Here is a 14,342-nt window from a genome sequence, read left to right as displayed (position 1 = left end):
ACACTAGTTGCAGAGAAAACATTTGCACAGCTTTGTTTACCTAACATCTCAGTATTTATATTTATTTAGCAGACTGGTCTCAATACGATATATATGTAAGAGTGAAACATTTTAGAACTATTGCATATCTACTGAATGTATATTATAAGTATTAAGAACTAACCCTTGATGCAGCAGATGGCTACACATGGAAGAAATTCCATAATTGTCCCTGTAAGTAACATTCCAACTAGCCTGTGACTGGCAAATAAGATCAAGTTTAACACTATTAAAAATTACAACAGGAATTGAATTTCTGTGCTTCACACTACCTCACAGTTGGACAGTGATCAGTATAAGAGCACTGCAGTCCGATATTCAAGTTTGACTGCACAGACTGTATGTGCAAGTTGGCTTTGTAGGCAGGACTGCAGTCAGAAAAAAACACACACAATGCTTGTAATATGTTGTGCTGAAAAGCAACCCAATTCTTCCAAACATGTATAGTGTTTTAATATGAAGTGAGGGAGGAGGATGGGATAATCTAAACTTTTATGACATTAGAGAACACAAGCTTAATGCTACTATAACATATTAGTAACATCCATGTACTAAATGCCCAGAATCAGTACCTTGAGCATGGCTCAACTAACTCCTAAATTTTGTTGTCTCATAAGAGGTGATAAAAGAAGTAATATATTTCTGTAGTAAGTAGTTTACCTATGCAGTTTGGAAACTGCCACAATTTATCAAAAGCTGCCTCTATTTGAAGCCAATCCTCCTCAGTTGTTGGTGCCTGTAAGAAATCAAAAGTGAAGTGAAAGTTTTCACTTTTTCCTATTTTTTAAGTCAGTAATGGAGGAAACATGAACCTTCAAATACTTATCCCTTTAAAGTATTCCACAGCATACATTTATTATCAGTTTAGACAGACTCAAAACTGAAATATGTTGTGGAAATGACAAGCTCTTGTACGATTCACCAGTCGCCAGAAATTGCAACGTAACTGCTAACCTGGAAAGGAATAAACTATGAGAGTTTTCAGCTAATATAGTTGAACAAACAATCATATTAAAAAAATATACACACAAAATTAAAGTCTTGCCTTCTGCTTGGCAAAATTGCGTCCCTCATAACTGTGTCTCTCAGGTGAGTATTCGGCTCAGTGAAGGATAACAGCTTGTTGAAACAAGCTGGATCCATTCTCACAAAATTTTTGAACTGCAGTGGATCCTTCAGCCTCAACTCCTTCATCAATAAGGAACAGCAGTCCTTTTCCTGGCCCCTCCTTTGAAGTCAGTGTCGAACCCAGCATCTTCTATTTTTCAGTCATCCAGTGTTTGTTGTGGGAGCAGCAGCAACATGATTTACACCACGCGATGCCCAGTTTTCTGTGTTAGCCTACTGACAGAAACATGTTAATGTCAGTTCAGAACCTGACACAGATATCGAAGTCATGGCAGAAAAAAAAAAAAAAAAACAAAATGTATGGCAGGGTACAAAGTGTGTTACAGCAGAAAAAACAATGTATCCAACAACAAAACAGGGACTCTCTCTTGCTACTGATAGCCTGTGGGATATGGTCCTCCTCTCATGATGTAAAAAACTTCAGACCCATATCCTTGATATCCTGCTTCTCTAAAGTTATTGAAAGAATAATGCATAAAAGACTCTCTTCTTTCCTGAACACAAGTAGAATATTAGTCAGTGAGCAAAATGGCTTCAGAAAAAATAGGTCAACTGAAACAGCTGTATATAATTCCCTGAAACTTCTCCTGATCTCTATAGATCATAATGAAGTAAACTATAGGGTGTTTTTAGATTTATCAAAGCCATTCGATGTTATTGATCAAGAATTATTGCTTGAGAAACTATACTGCTATGGTGTATGTGGTACTGTTCACAGCTGGTTTAAATCACACCTGTCAGACAGATACCAGAAAGTAGAAATAGTTCACGAAGGAACCTCTTACTTTTCAGATTACAAGAAAGTTAGTAATGGAGTGCCACAAGGTTCTGTGCTGGGACCCCTCTTGTTCTTGATTTTCATAAATGACCTACCAAACTGTTTAACACTAGCTAATGCTGTATTGTATCCGGAAGATACAAGTCTTTTTATTAAATCTCAAAATGACACTGACTTGCAACACAAAGTAGAAATAACAAAAGAAGAAGCAGAAAATGGTTTAGAGATAACTGTTTATTTGTAAATGAGAAACAAAAACAATATGGATGAATTTCAGCCATGTATCGAATAAAGTAAAGCCCAATATAGTTTCGAAACTTGGTGACCAGAAGATTTTACAAACTTCAAACACAAAATGTTTAGGTATCTGGTTAGACGAGCATCTAAAGTGGGATAAACATACTGAAATGCTCAATAAAAAGATAAGTAAATGCTGCTATATACTCAGAATGCTGAAAAACTGCTGCAGTGAAAAAACAGTAATATGTGCTTATTATGCTCTTATGCATAGTCTATTGCGGTATGGTGTCTTACTTTAGGGTAATTCAAGTCTGGCAAACCGGTCATTCATTATTCAAAAACGAGCATTAAGAATAATGAAAGGAGCTGCACCAAGAGAGCCCTGCAGGGAAATTTTCAAAGCATTTCAAATAATGTCGCTTCCATCTTTATATATCTACGAAAGTATCTGCTTTTTCAAATCTCACCACCAATTTTCTTCTTTAAATAGTGAGTGCCATGACTACCCAACAAGACACAGGAATGATTTCCACAGAGAAACACACAAAACAGCCTAATATCACAAAATTGCAATATATCACCCCAAAATCCTTTTTAGTGCTCTTTCCTTAAGCATCAAAGAGATAGAAAAGTTTTACATTTTTTAAAATGAGCTTAAAAATGTTATTAAGAGAATGTTTTTACAGTGTTACAGAGTACATGGATTTTCAGAACATAGTGGTCAATGATAATGATAATTCATATTTGAACGAATGTATGAAAAATACTCTGCCTATACACACTATAATTAATTAATTATTGTCTCTTCTGTTAAATAAATGAATGAAAAAATGAAAGAATGTACAGGAAATGAAACTTTACAGCAGCTAATGCAAGCGACTTCGATCACTGGCCACCTGCTCCAATGGATCAATATCTGTACATTTAATACATTAACCATAGATGCCCGATGCGTGGTATTTGTTTTCGATGCATCGGAAGGGTGAGATGCGGTAAAAATCTTATCGAGTTCTCCAACGGATGATAATAGCGGAGTTTTTATAGTTTGTAGCTTTTCTTTGTTGGATGGTACAAAATAAGTTCATCAGCCCACGCGAATAGTAAACGGTTGTGAAAACACACTTGACCTCTTAGCAACATATAATACTGAGTTACGACAAGCATCAAAACCGATACAGGGATTAGTGAGCTCAGTGATATCGTAGCGAGACCGAATATTGTAATCCCCAAATCCTCTAAAAATAAGCTAAAAATATACATATTCACAAAAGTATATAAAAATTCACTTAACGCCTTCCTGAGAGACAATCTCCACTCATTCCAAATTAATAATATAAGTGTAGACCAGACGTGGCTTCAATTCAGAGAAATAGTATCGGCAGCAATTGAGAGATTTCTACCAAATAAATTGACAAACGACGGAACTGATCCTCCTTGGTACACAAAACGGGTTAGAACACTGTTTTAGAAACAACGAAACAAACATGCCAAATTTTAACAGACGCAAAATCCCCAAGATTGGCTATCTTTTACAGAAGCCCGAAATTTAGCGCGGACTTCAATGCGAGATGATTGTAACAGTAACTTTGACTCGAAACCTGGCAGAAAATCCAAAGAGATTCTGGTCGGATGTGAATTGTGAAGTATGTTAGCGGCAAGAAACAATCAATACCTTCTCTGCGCGATAGCAATGGAGATACTGTCGAAGACAGTGTTGCCAAAGCAGAGTTACTAAACACAGCCTTCCGAAATGCCTTCACAAAAGAAAACGAAGTAAATGTTTCAGAATTCGAATCGAGAACAGCTGCCAACATGAGTAACGTAGAAATAAATATCCTCAGAGTAGTGAAGCAACTTAAATCACTTAATAAAAGCAAGTCTTCTGGTCCAGACTGTATACCAATTAAGTTCCTTTCGGAGTATGCTGATGTATTAAATGGTTCAAATGGCTCTGAGCACTATAGGACTTAACTTCTGAGGTCATCAGTCCCCTAGAACTTAGAACTACTTAAACCTAACTAACCTAAAGACATCACACACATCCATGCCCGAGGCAGGATTCGAACCTGCGACCGTAGCGGTCGCGTGGTTCCAGACTGTAGCGCCTATAACTGCTCTGCCACATCGGCCGGCGCTGATGTATTAGCTCCATAATTAACAATCATATATAACCGTTGGCTCGACGAAAGATCCATACCCAAAGACTGGAAAGTTGCACAGGTCACACCAATATTCAAGAAAGGTAGTAGGAGTAATCCACTAAATTACAGACCCATATAGTTAACGTCGATATGCAGCAGGATTTTTAAACATACTGTGTGCAAACATTATGAATTACCTCTAAGAAAACTTTCTATTGACACACAGTCAAAATGGATTTAGAAAACATCGTTCCTGTGAAATACAACTTGCTCTTTATTCACATGAAGTGTTGAGTGCTATGAACAAGGGATTTCAGATCGATTCCGTATTTCTGGATTTCCGGAATGCTTTAGCACTGCACCACACAAGCGGCTTGTAGTGAAATTGCGTGCTTATGAAATATCGTCTCAGTTACGTGACTGGATTTGTGATTTCCTGTCAGAGAGGTCACGGTTCGTAGTAACTGGCAGAAAGTCATCGAGTGACATAGAAGTGATTTCTGGCGTTCCCCAAGGTAGTGTTATAGGCCCTTTGCTGTTCCTTATCTACATAAACGATTTGGGAGACAATCTGAGCAGCTGTCTTAGATTGTTTGCAGATGACGCTGTCGTTTATCGACTAATAAAGTCATCAGAAGATCAAAACAAATTGCAAAACGATTTAGAAAAGATATCTGAATGGTGCTAAAATTGGCAGTTGACCCTAAATAACGGGAAGTGTGAGGTCATGAGTGCTAAAAGGAATTCCTTAAACTTCGGTTACACGATAAATCAGTCTAATCTAAAAGCTGTAAATTCAACTAAATTACTAGGTATTACAATTACGAACAACTTAAATTGGAAGGAATACATAGAAAATGTTGTGGGGAAGGCTAACCAAAGAGTGCGTTTTATTGGCAGGACACTGAGGAAATGTAACAGATCTACTAAGGAGACTGTCTACACTCTACTTGTCCATCCTCTTTTAGAATACTGTTACACAGTGTGGGATCATTACCAGATAGGACTGACTGAGTACATTGAAGAAGTTCAAAGAAGAGCTGCACGTTTTGTATTATCGCGAAATATAGGAGAGAGTGTCATAGAAATGACACAAGATTTGGGCTGGACATCATTAAAAGAAAGGCGTTTATCGTTGCGACGGAATCTTCTCACGAAGTTCCAATCACCAACTTTCTCCTCCAAATGAGAAAATATTTTGTTTACACAGAACTACATAGGGAGAAACGATCACCATGATAAAATAAGGGAAATCAGAGCTCGTACGGAAAGATATAGGTGTTCGTTCTTTCTGCGCGCTATAGGAGATTGGAATAATAGAGAACTGTGAACGTGGTTCGAAGGTGGTTCGATGAACCCTCTGCCAGACACTTAAATGTGATTTACAGAGTATCCATGTAGATAACTATGATAGAGGAAATGTTTGTGTGACAGTCGTGAATGCACCCCGAGGGACGCAGATCTCCTTCAGATTGCAGTACCAGTATGTTGTTTGAAACGCATTGCAATGCATTAGCAAAAATCCTCGTCCTCTTTCCAGTCCCTATATGATGTGGAGTATTTCTAAATTTGCTGATAAGAACCGCCACCGTAACCGTTCGTACTGTCTTCTATACTACCTTGTGTTGCAGGAGAAAGCTTCATTTTGGCGATGACCTCACACATCATGCACCATTGCCGAAGCTATGACAACGAAGTTCCCATTTCAACTGAGTGGCCGAAAGACGGCCCTGTTGCATTAACTCAGCTCAACCTGTTTGTACACAGGTTGCAGAACGTGGTGGATATAGCGCTCTCCGACTTCTGTTCAGTTCCACCTTGGATTGGGATCATCACATGGATGAAACTACAGGGAGGTTGGGGGCAGAGACTGAGGAACAGCTACAAGATGCAGAGGGAATGTCTAAAACCACGTTGGACTTTTGCGGTAGCAGATAGGTTCGAAAACGATGACTCGTTTCGAGATATGAGAGTGGCATGAATATTATCCACCAATGAGTGTAATCATTAAAAGACGTCTCCATAGGATCCAATACAAATATGTGGTTGAATGGAAAGACTTTACTGCAAATCGCAGACAGCATTTCTACCAGAAAACGTCACACTATCAGTGACTCTTGTGTGTGCATGTAGAACCAGGACTGCTTTTTTTGCAGGGTGACGGTATCATAGTCGTGGTCGCGTTTATAATAGCACAGTCCTTACGTAAAATGTATAATGCCGGTGACAGAATCCTTCTGTGGTCAGCTTCAAACGTGGGTTTACAATAGTGTTCCTCGAAAGAACATCTTGTTCCGTCCAGGGATTCCCATTCGAACTACCTGGTGAGTGTAACCCAACCTACTGGAAAAGAGAAATTACTCGCCATGCAAAATGACTCTCACGATCAATTTAATTAATTAGCTAATCAATTTGACATCAGTGACATGCGGTGTGGCAGGTGTAGGCGATGGCTAGGGCACCACAGATATGATCCTTCACCTGTTTTTTTTTTTTCTCGGCGAAATCTTTTAACGATATTTCAACTGTCCTTGTATACAGGGACAGACAGCCATCATAATAAAAGCAGATGTATTAGCGAATTTATAAAGTGATACATAGTATAAAACTTACAACTTCTCTGTACTGTTACCTTAAGAGACTTAGTATGTGATGAGACATTTGGTTACCTTAAGAGAGGGTTCGAAAGTGAGGTGGTGTCCTGTAACAGTGGCAGATCTTAGCTCTCAGTCATGAGCCAAAAATGAGTTTATTATTCTAGTCCTGTCATGAATGACGTGACAGATAAGGAAAGATATTTTCTACCTTATGACAGAATACTTTGAGGGAACATAGCCTACGCCATAGTCCTGTACAGGATATTCATAAGAAGTAACGATACTTCCGCAATGTGAAGACGTACATATTGTCTGATTTCTTCTATCTTCCAAAATGACTCGTATAAACAGGAGGAACCTACATTCTGCACGAGAAATCCGAGGTGTATGGTCAATGACATCGCTGCCTTGGATTGGGTAAAGTAGATTTTTTAAACTGCTGGATCTATCTCAGGGTGGAATTGTTTAAAACTACTGTATATGTCCAATCTGCAGCTGCTTGTTTTGCAGTGGACTGTGTCTGCCTGCAAGTGTGGTCATGAGGAGTCGGCAACTGAAAGTTGGTTTTGCTTCTGTTTAGCTTTAGGACGGAAAAAACAATTGGGGTCATACGCGACCAAGTCTAAACAATAGAACAGGAAGACAGAGAGGAGTTAAAAAACGACTATATGTCGGTACCAAGTGACATAAAAGAAGACAGCTAAAAACAGACATGAGGAAAAAGGGTTAAAAAAGACATCATATAGAAACAGAGGTCCAAAACTAAAAATTAAATGGCCTACGCCATATTGCTTTGGCAGCTAAAAAGTAAAACGCGGTCGACAGCCCTAACGTCATTTGATAAAACGACCGATAAATCAGACAGCAAACCCAAGCGGGAACGTAAACGGTTAAAAAATGGGCATTCCATCAGGAAGTGGCGGACAGTTAAAACTTGGGCACAATGTGTACAAAGTGGTGGGGTAGCACCACTTAGCAAATGACAACGGCTAAAAAGGCAGTGCCCAATACGCAGGCGAGTTAAAATGACCTCCTCCCGGCGGGAGGGCCGAGAGGAGGTCGTCCAATCCGCTTGGAGAGCAACTGAAAGTTGGCATTAGCTCAGCCTTTGAAGTGTTCAAAGAATGCACTTACCTGTCTGATCTTGCCACTTCAGCGAGGGCTGGCAAAGTGGCCAGTGTGCTGGGTGATCATGACAGAAGCGGATGTGTATGTTGCACGAAAAAAGATCCAAAATGATGAACATTTGCACTGGACATATTGCTAATATCCTAATTCCTATCACTCCAATCATCCCCAGATTCCCTCCATGCCGGGGTTGTGCACTCTGCCAAACACGCGCATCCACGACTGCAGCTGCGGCGATAATTTTTACTGACCTCTTTACGCCGGCACTGGCGGTGTAAGAGGAGACGGGCGCGCTGCGTGTGGACCTCATGGCATTGAGCGCATGGTATGTGTGTTTTCAGCTGTCTCTGACATCTAGCCATGAAAGCTTATTGCTACAGACTGGATCGTGGTTTAAGTGTGTTGTGTTTAGTGGTTAAAATATATCGCAGTGGATTCTGTCTTGCAGTGGTACTTGCTGTGGTCTCTATTCTATCACCCAGTAAAACCTTCCTCCCTCCTCCCAAGTGTAGCAGAGAGAACCAAGTTAGGAAGCTTATAGTACTTTTAAAGACCCAGTCGTGACGTCAAACTCCTGATTAATTAATTTATTGTTTCCGATAGTTGCATTGTGTGCACGCACGCATGCGTTAGGTACGGGCGGGCATGACCGGTGCGGGTTGGGAGGTCTCTCTCTCTCTCCCAGCCGGCGTGACGGGGCGACTAGCAATCATAGGACGGAGCACTTCGTGATCGCGAGTTTGAGAGATTGTCAGGATTTTTTTTTTTTTTTTTTTACCAGATATGATTAGGGGAAACGATGTGGTAGAGCACGGCACGTACAAAACATATATTTTGCGCTTCGATCTATTTTCGACGGAAATTTCATTACTTGATTTGCATAATGTTTGCGTGTGATACTCTAACTGAAAATATGATAGCTTGGTTGGAGATCGATTTTAAACAGAAATATTCAAGCTTTTCTCGACAGTAACAGAGCAGTGTAATTGAGGAAATGGCTTTCCGTATTTTATGGTCTGTAGAGCACTTATGCAGAGTTTCACTGTCAGTGCACTATGACTGCTGTATATTTCCTCTTTTTGTTCTGTACAAAACAATTTTCCCACTGACAGTTGCGCCTACAGAAAATGGCGTAAAGTGTTCCCACTCCAGCAGCTGCAGCAATTTGATAGGTAAATTCAGTAAAAACCAATCAGAATGCTCCATTCCCAAGACAAGGAGCCTCTACGGACTGGCTCGAACAAGAGATGGGGGAGGGTGTATATGGAAAGTTGTGTGATGTCTGAGAGTAACATGATATCTTCTTAGTCTGAGTGCACAAAGACACATCAAGCAGACCATCCGCCTCTGGTGGGATGCTATCCCTCACCAGTCACTGTGGCTTTACAGCATGTTTATACCAGCAGCTGTCTGACAACGAAAATTCACCGAAGAATCTAGCCATGTTTCTCATCTGTAGAAAAGTTCTTCGAATTCTGTTAGTATAATTGTTCTGATTTCCCTTATGTGCTTCGGCAGTGCTTCAAGAAGTGAGGAAAACAACGTCAATGACTCCAGCAACAGAAAACATAAAACTACGCCCACTCACCATTTCAGAAAAGTTATGAACACCACAGCAGCTGTAGGAGTCAAAGTTTTCTCTCTCTGGCAGTGCCTTCATATAAGCCGCTAAAACTCTAAACCTAGCGAGCGTCCTGTTTTGTGTTATAAGAGATATCTATTTCGACTTCCAAATATAATCGTTTTGGCGTGTAAAATCACATATTGCAGCTGATATCAGTTTCGAGATTCTTTCCCACAAAAGAATGTGAAGTATCTGAGTGAGGTTTCACAGGTGCACAGCGTTGTTTTTAGATTCCTTGTTTGAGTGCGGCGGAAAAGATTGCAAAATTGAAGGAAATTACTGTGCAGCGATATCTTTTGATAGAGCATTTACAGACATATTCAATCGTATACAATAACTCATGGAGTACCTCATGCTTAAGAAAAAAAGAGTATTTCCCACAACAAAAACGCGAGAAGTGCCTCAGGGATGGTTTCACAAGTGTGTCGCGATCGTTTTACAGTCTGTTTTCAAGTATGGCTGTAGTAGTATTGGTTCAAATGGCTCTGAGCACTATGGGACTTAACTTCTGAGGTCATCAGTCCCCTAGAACTTAGAACTACTTAAACCTAACTAACCTAAGGACATTACACACATCCATGCCTGAGGCAGGATTCGAACCTGCGACCGTAGCGGTCGCGCGGTTCCAGACTGTAGCGCCTAGAACCGCTCGGCCACTCTGGCCGGACTTTCCCACAAAAGAATGTGAAGTATCTGAGTGAGGTTTCACAGGTGTACAACGATGTTTTAACACTCCTTGTTCGAGTGTGGCGGAATAGATCGCAAAATGGAATGAAACTACTGTGCAGTGATCACTTTTGAAAGTGCATTTACAGACATGTTCCACTGGATTTAGTAACTACTGAAGTACCTCGTGCTCAAAGAAGTGCCTCAGGGATGGTTTCACAAGTGTGACACAATCTTTTTAGATTGGTGGTGTTCCTCAGAATAAAATGTGTAATTGTTTAAATATTGTCGCGTCATCTGCAAGGCTCTCTCTCTCTCTCTCTCTCTCTCTCTCTCTCTCTCTCTCTCTGTTTGTGCATTGGTAAATTTAGTTACTGTGATATTTTCAAGTTATGTATATGACAATGTTCCGCAATACCAGATGTAATAACTCCTGAAGCAGTTTGTTTTCAACAAAAAAGGGTATCCGTCCGCCGGGGATGAGAAGGGGAAGGCCGCGGGTATTACCAACATGGCAGGAAGTGCTTAGCGGCTAGCGCGTGACCATGCCGTAAACCGGCGCCTCCGTTCCAGCGGGGCATGGAGGCTCTAGGGTGCACGTCTTGCCTCTTGCACTTCGGAAGACTGGACTTTTATCGAATGATCCACGGTTATAGCACATGCATTTATCACCGTGAGTTCTTGAGCATATCTTAGGGCCATCTTCATTATTTCATGAAACGTATTTGTCTTCACCAAATATTATTGCCATCGTCACAGTCCTCAATGCTAATACACCCCTCCTTCTCCAGCACAGACATCTTGTCCGCCGAACACAGTAAACAATTTCGTCCGTCCTCCCTGTCCAGCAGCTGGACACAGACTGAGTTCTTTCCCACGACTTTTTCCCCAGATCGTCATCTTGGATTACGTCATGGGAAGGGACTGGGGGGGGAGGGGGGACGACAGTTCCCTCTGGTTGCGGTGTTGTGAAAAAGGTCATTTGGACTCCGGACCTCATGGTAAACACTCTGGATGGAGTTACTGCATATGACAACTCAGATTGCTCAAATAAACAATTCACGCAAAAAGAACACTTATGTCATTGCTATCCTGCATCCCAGCGAAGACCGAGTCCTTCCCCTCCCCTTTTCCAGATGGGGGTGGGGAGGGGAGGGGAGGGGAGGGGAAGGGAGGGGATCAATGCATACAAAATGAAGACTTACACCCAGCCTATCCAACAGTCCAGCACAGACTGTGTTCTTTTGCCACCAATTTCCAAATTGGGGAGAGGGTTTACCCGAGGGGGAGGGGTTAATTAATAGATCGATTTAATTAAGTAGTCACTCAAACTGATAGAGTGAGAGTGTGCTATTCGAATAACTCAGGTCTGAAAGTGTACCTGTATCAGCGAGGGGCAGGGAGGAGGGTTGGAGGTTTACTGAGGAGTTGGGAGGATGAGGGGGAGGAGGAAATAATTTAAGGACCTGTCAATCAAAATTAAGAGTTATCCTCTTAGCAGAATAATAGGTTAAAGACCTGTCAAATGAAAGATAATAGGTTTGTCCCTAAATGCATACTTGCCCCTTAATGTAGGCAACCCGCACTACCAAACTGTGGTCGTTCCTGGTTTGTGCCACTACTCAGTAAGCAGTTCTAAATCATCTGTTCATTCACTCAGTGACCATACTGGTACCGAAATGCAAGATAACAGAGAAAGCCGAAATACTGAATCTGGTCTTCCGAAATTGTTGCACCACTGAAGATCCTAATATGGTCCCTACTTTCGATCATCGTAAGAACTCGTCGAAATGGCAGATACTGAGATAATCGATAGAGGAACAGAAAAGCAACTACAATGGCTTGGTGGTGGAAAGGCATCAGGAGTATGCAGTCTTAATCACAATCAATGTAAATATGACACTAAACATGCAGATGAGATGCTCAAATGAAGGAGATCCAGGTGGTAGTAACTCCATTTTTTTTTTTTTTTTTTTTGCTGACGTGTTTCTGGCAAAGTCCATCTTAAGAGCGCCAAAGAAAAAAATTACAAAAAAAACAATACAAGTAATCGCACATACAGTGAAATAGCATTTCAACTTGTTGAGAACGAGTAGAGCAACTAAACAAAACGAAATAGATACGACTTACAAAAGAAGTGTACGCACATACAAAACCGACCAACAACATTTGATGTCGAATACAGTAAGTGACGAATGTCAGTCGAAACAAAACATGTGCGTGAGCTGAGCGCCCTCTACATCGTATGATGCATAATAAGTTTAAGAAATAAAATCAATAAAAATAATTTTTATGTTTTGTCATTTTTCATCAAAATTATGAACATGTCAACATGTAAAAAGAACCACCTGGATCTTTCTAGTTTCTCTTGGAACAAATTCGCCACAGCTGTCAGAGGAAAACTTATGATAGTCCCACTAGAGGACCTGGCGATTGAATATAGCTTTAAACGTAAAAAGTCTAAAGCTAACTCATACGGATTTCACAACCCAGATTGCGGCCTTAACACAAAGCAGTATATTGCAAAGCGGTTGAAGGTTAACATATGGTTAAAAAATGTCCCTTTTTATTTGTTTCCACTATTACATCATGGAAGAAATCGAAAAAACATTTACGACAGCTCGCTACCTGCTCATTCATCAAAAGCTTCATATTCTCCTGATAGCTCATGCAAATTTCAATCTCCTCTATAAAATCTAGGATTTCGCCTGTACTACCATAGTGCAGGATAAACAAGTCATCGTTAGTGCTATTTAAGCAATGCTTGTATTCTCTTAGATGGTCTCCTAATGTCCTACCATTATTAGCGTATCCATTCCCACGATACCTTACCCGAAAATCCCTTCCACAATTGATCCTGTAGACCCTTACTCTGCTAAACTTATTGATCGTGGGCTCCAAGCTGTGTCGTAGCATTTTGCTCAATCTATTATTTGTCCAGAAATCCACTGTAACGTTGACTCTACGGAACGTATTGTCAATTTTATCTGACATAGGACCTTGGTAAGAGGGTGTGACATACTTTTTCATCATCGGCTCTCCACTAACATCATATTCCCTTCCAACTTTTTTAAAAATCGCTTTCCTAATTTTTCTTATTTCTGCTTCAGTGAAACCATTTGCTGTGCCTACTTTAATAATCACATTTGTCTCCTTCTCAATAACCTGCTTAGTGGCGCCTAATTTTGCTAAACGGTAAAACATGGAATCATATAAAATTAGGCGCCACCAACGTTACTGAGGAGGAGGCATATGTGAGTATTAAAGAAGTCATAGCTAATGGTTTCCCTGAAGCAGTAATAAGAAAAATTGGGATGCGGTTTTTAAGAAAGTGGTTTCTGGACAAATAATAGATTGGGCAAAATGCTGCGATACAGCTTGGAGCCAACGATCAATAAATTTAGCAGAGTAAGGGTGTACAAGATCAATTGTGGCACGTGTACAAAGCATTACATTGGACAGACAGGAAGGGATTTTCAGGTGAGGCATTGAGAGCATGGATATGCTAGTAATGGTAACGCATATTGGTCCATCTAAGAGAATAGGGTACTTACTCTTTTCTGGAAATTGTCTTAAATGACTGATTATGCCATTTTATGCCCCTAACATTTTTCCCCTCCTAAATTTCAGTATTCTTCTATAACAACGGAAATGAGATTCAATTAATTTGAAAGCCCGCTGAAACGCTCCCTCGATTCATGCCATGCCTGTGACGTCACTGGCTAGCTCGCTGCCCCTACCGTCATACTGCTAATTCACAGTGATGTCTTGTTTTTGAATTTACGTTTCAGAAAGTTGATTACAAACGGTGCGTAGTATAATACTGTACAAGCACATTTATCTCATTTTTATAAAAATCACCTCAAAAGTTGTTTTTGATTGTCCCAGAGAATAATATGTGAAACATGTGGTTGCAATGTACCGCCAAACTGCCACCACGTCGACGCACCAGTTCACTAACTTAACTAAAATGTGTTGCACTGTGATGTTAACATTAACTT

The 14,342-nt window shown here is 40.4% G+C and overlaps 1 long non-coding RNA gene across 2 annotated transcripts in view; it reads right to left on the bottom strand.

Moving 5' to 3' along the window:
- Positions 1-14,342, bottom strand: part of LOC124787657 — a 48,615-nt gene that overhangs the window by 1,957 nt on the left and 32,316 nt on the right. Inside the window, exons 2-3 of one of the 2 annotated variants that reach the window (XR_007015980.1) lie at positions 1,069-1,383; positions 700-993 (exon numbers count right to left, since the gene is read on the bottom strand). This is a non-coding gene — a long non-coding RNA (uncharacterized LOC124787657). The remainder of the gene's footprint in view (positions 1-699; positions 994-1,068; positions 1,384-14,342) is intronic. The other variant, XR_007015979.1, reaches the window with a different exon arrangement.

This window comes from Schistocerca piceifrons, chromosome 3 (assembly GCF_021461385.2).
Source record: "Schistocerca piceifrons isolate TAMUIC-IGC-003096 chromosome 3, iqSchPice1.1, whole genome shotgun sequence".
Lineage (NCBI taxonomy): Eukaryota > Metazoa > Arthropoda > Insecta > Orthoptera > Acrididae > Schistocerca > Schistocerca piceifrons.
This window is presented reverse-complemented; position numbering and strand designations above follow the sequence as displayed.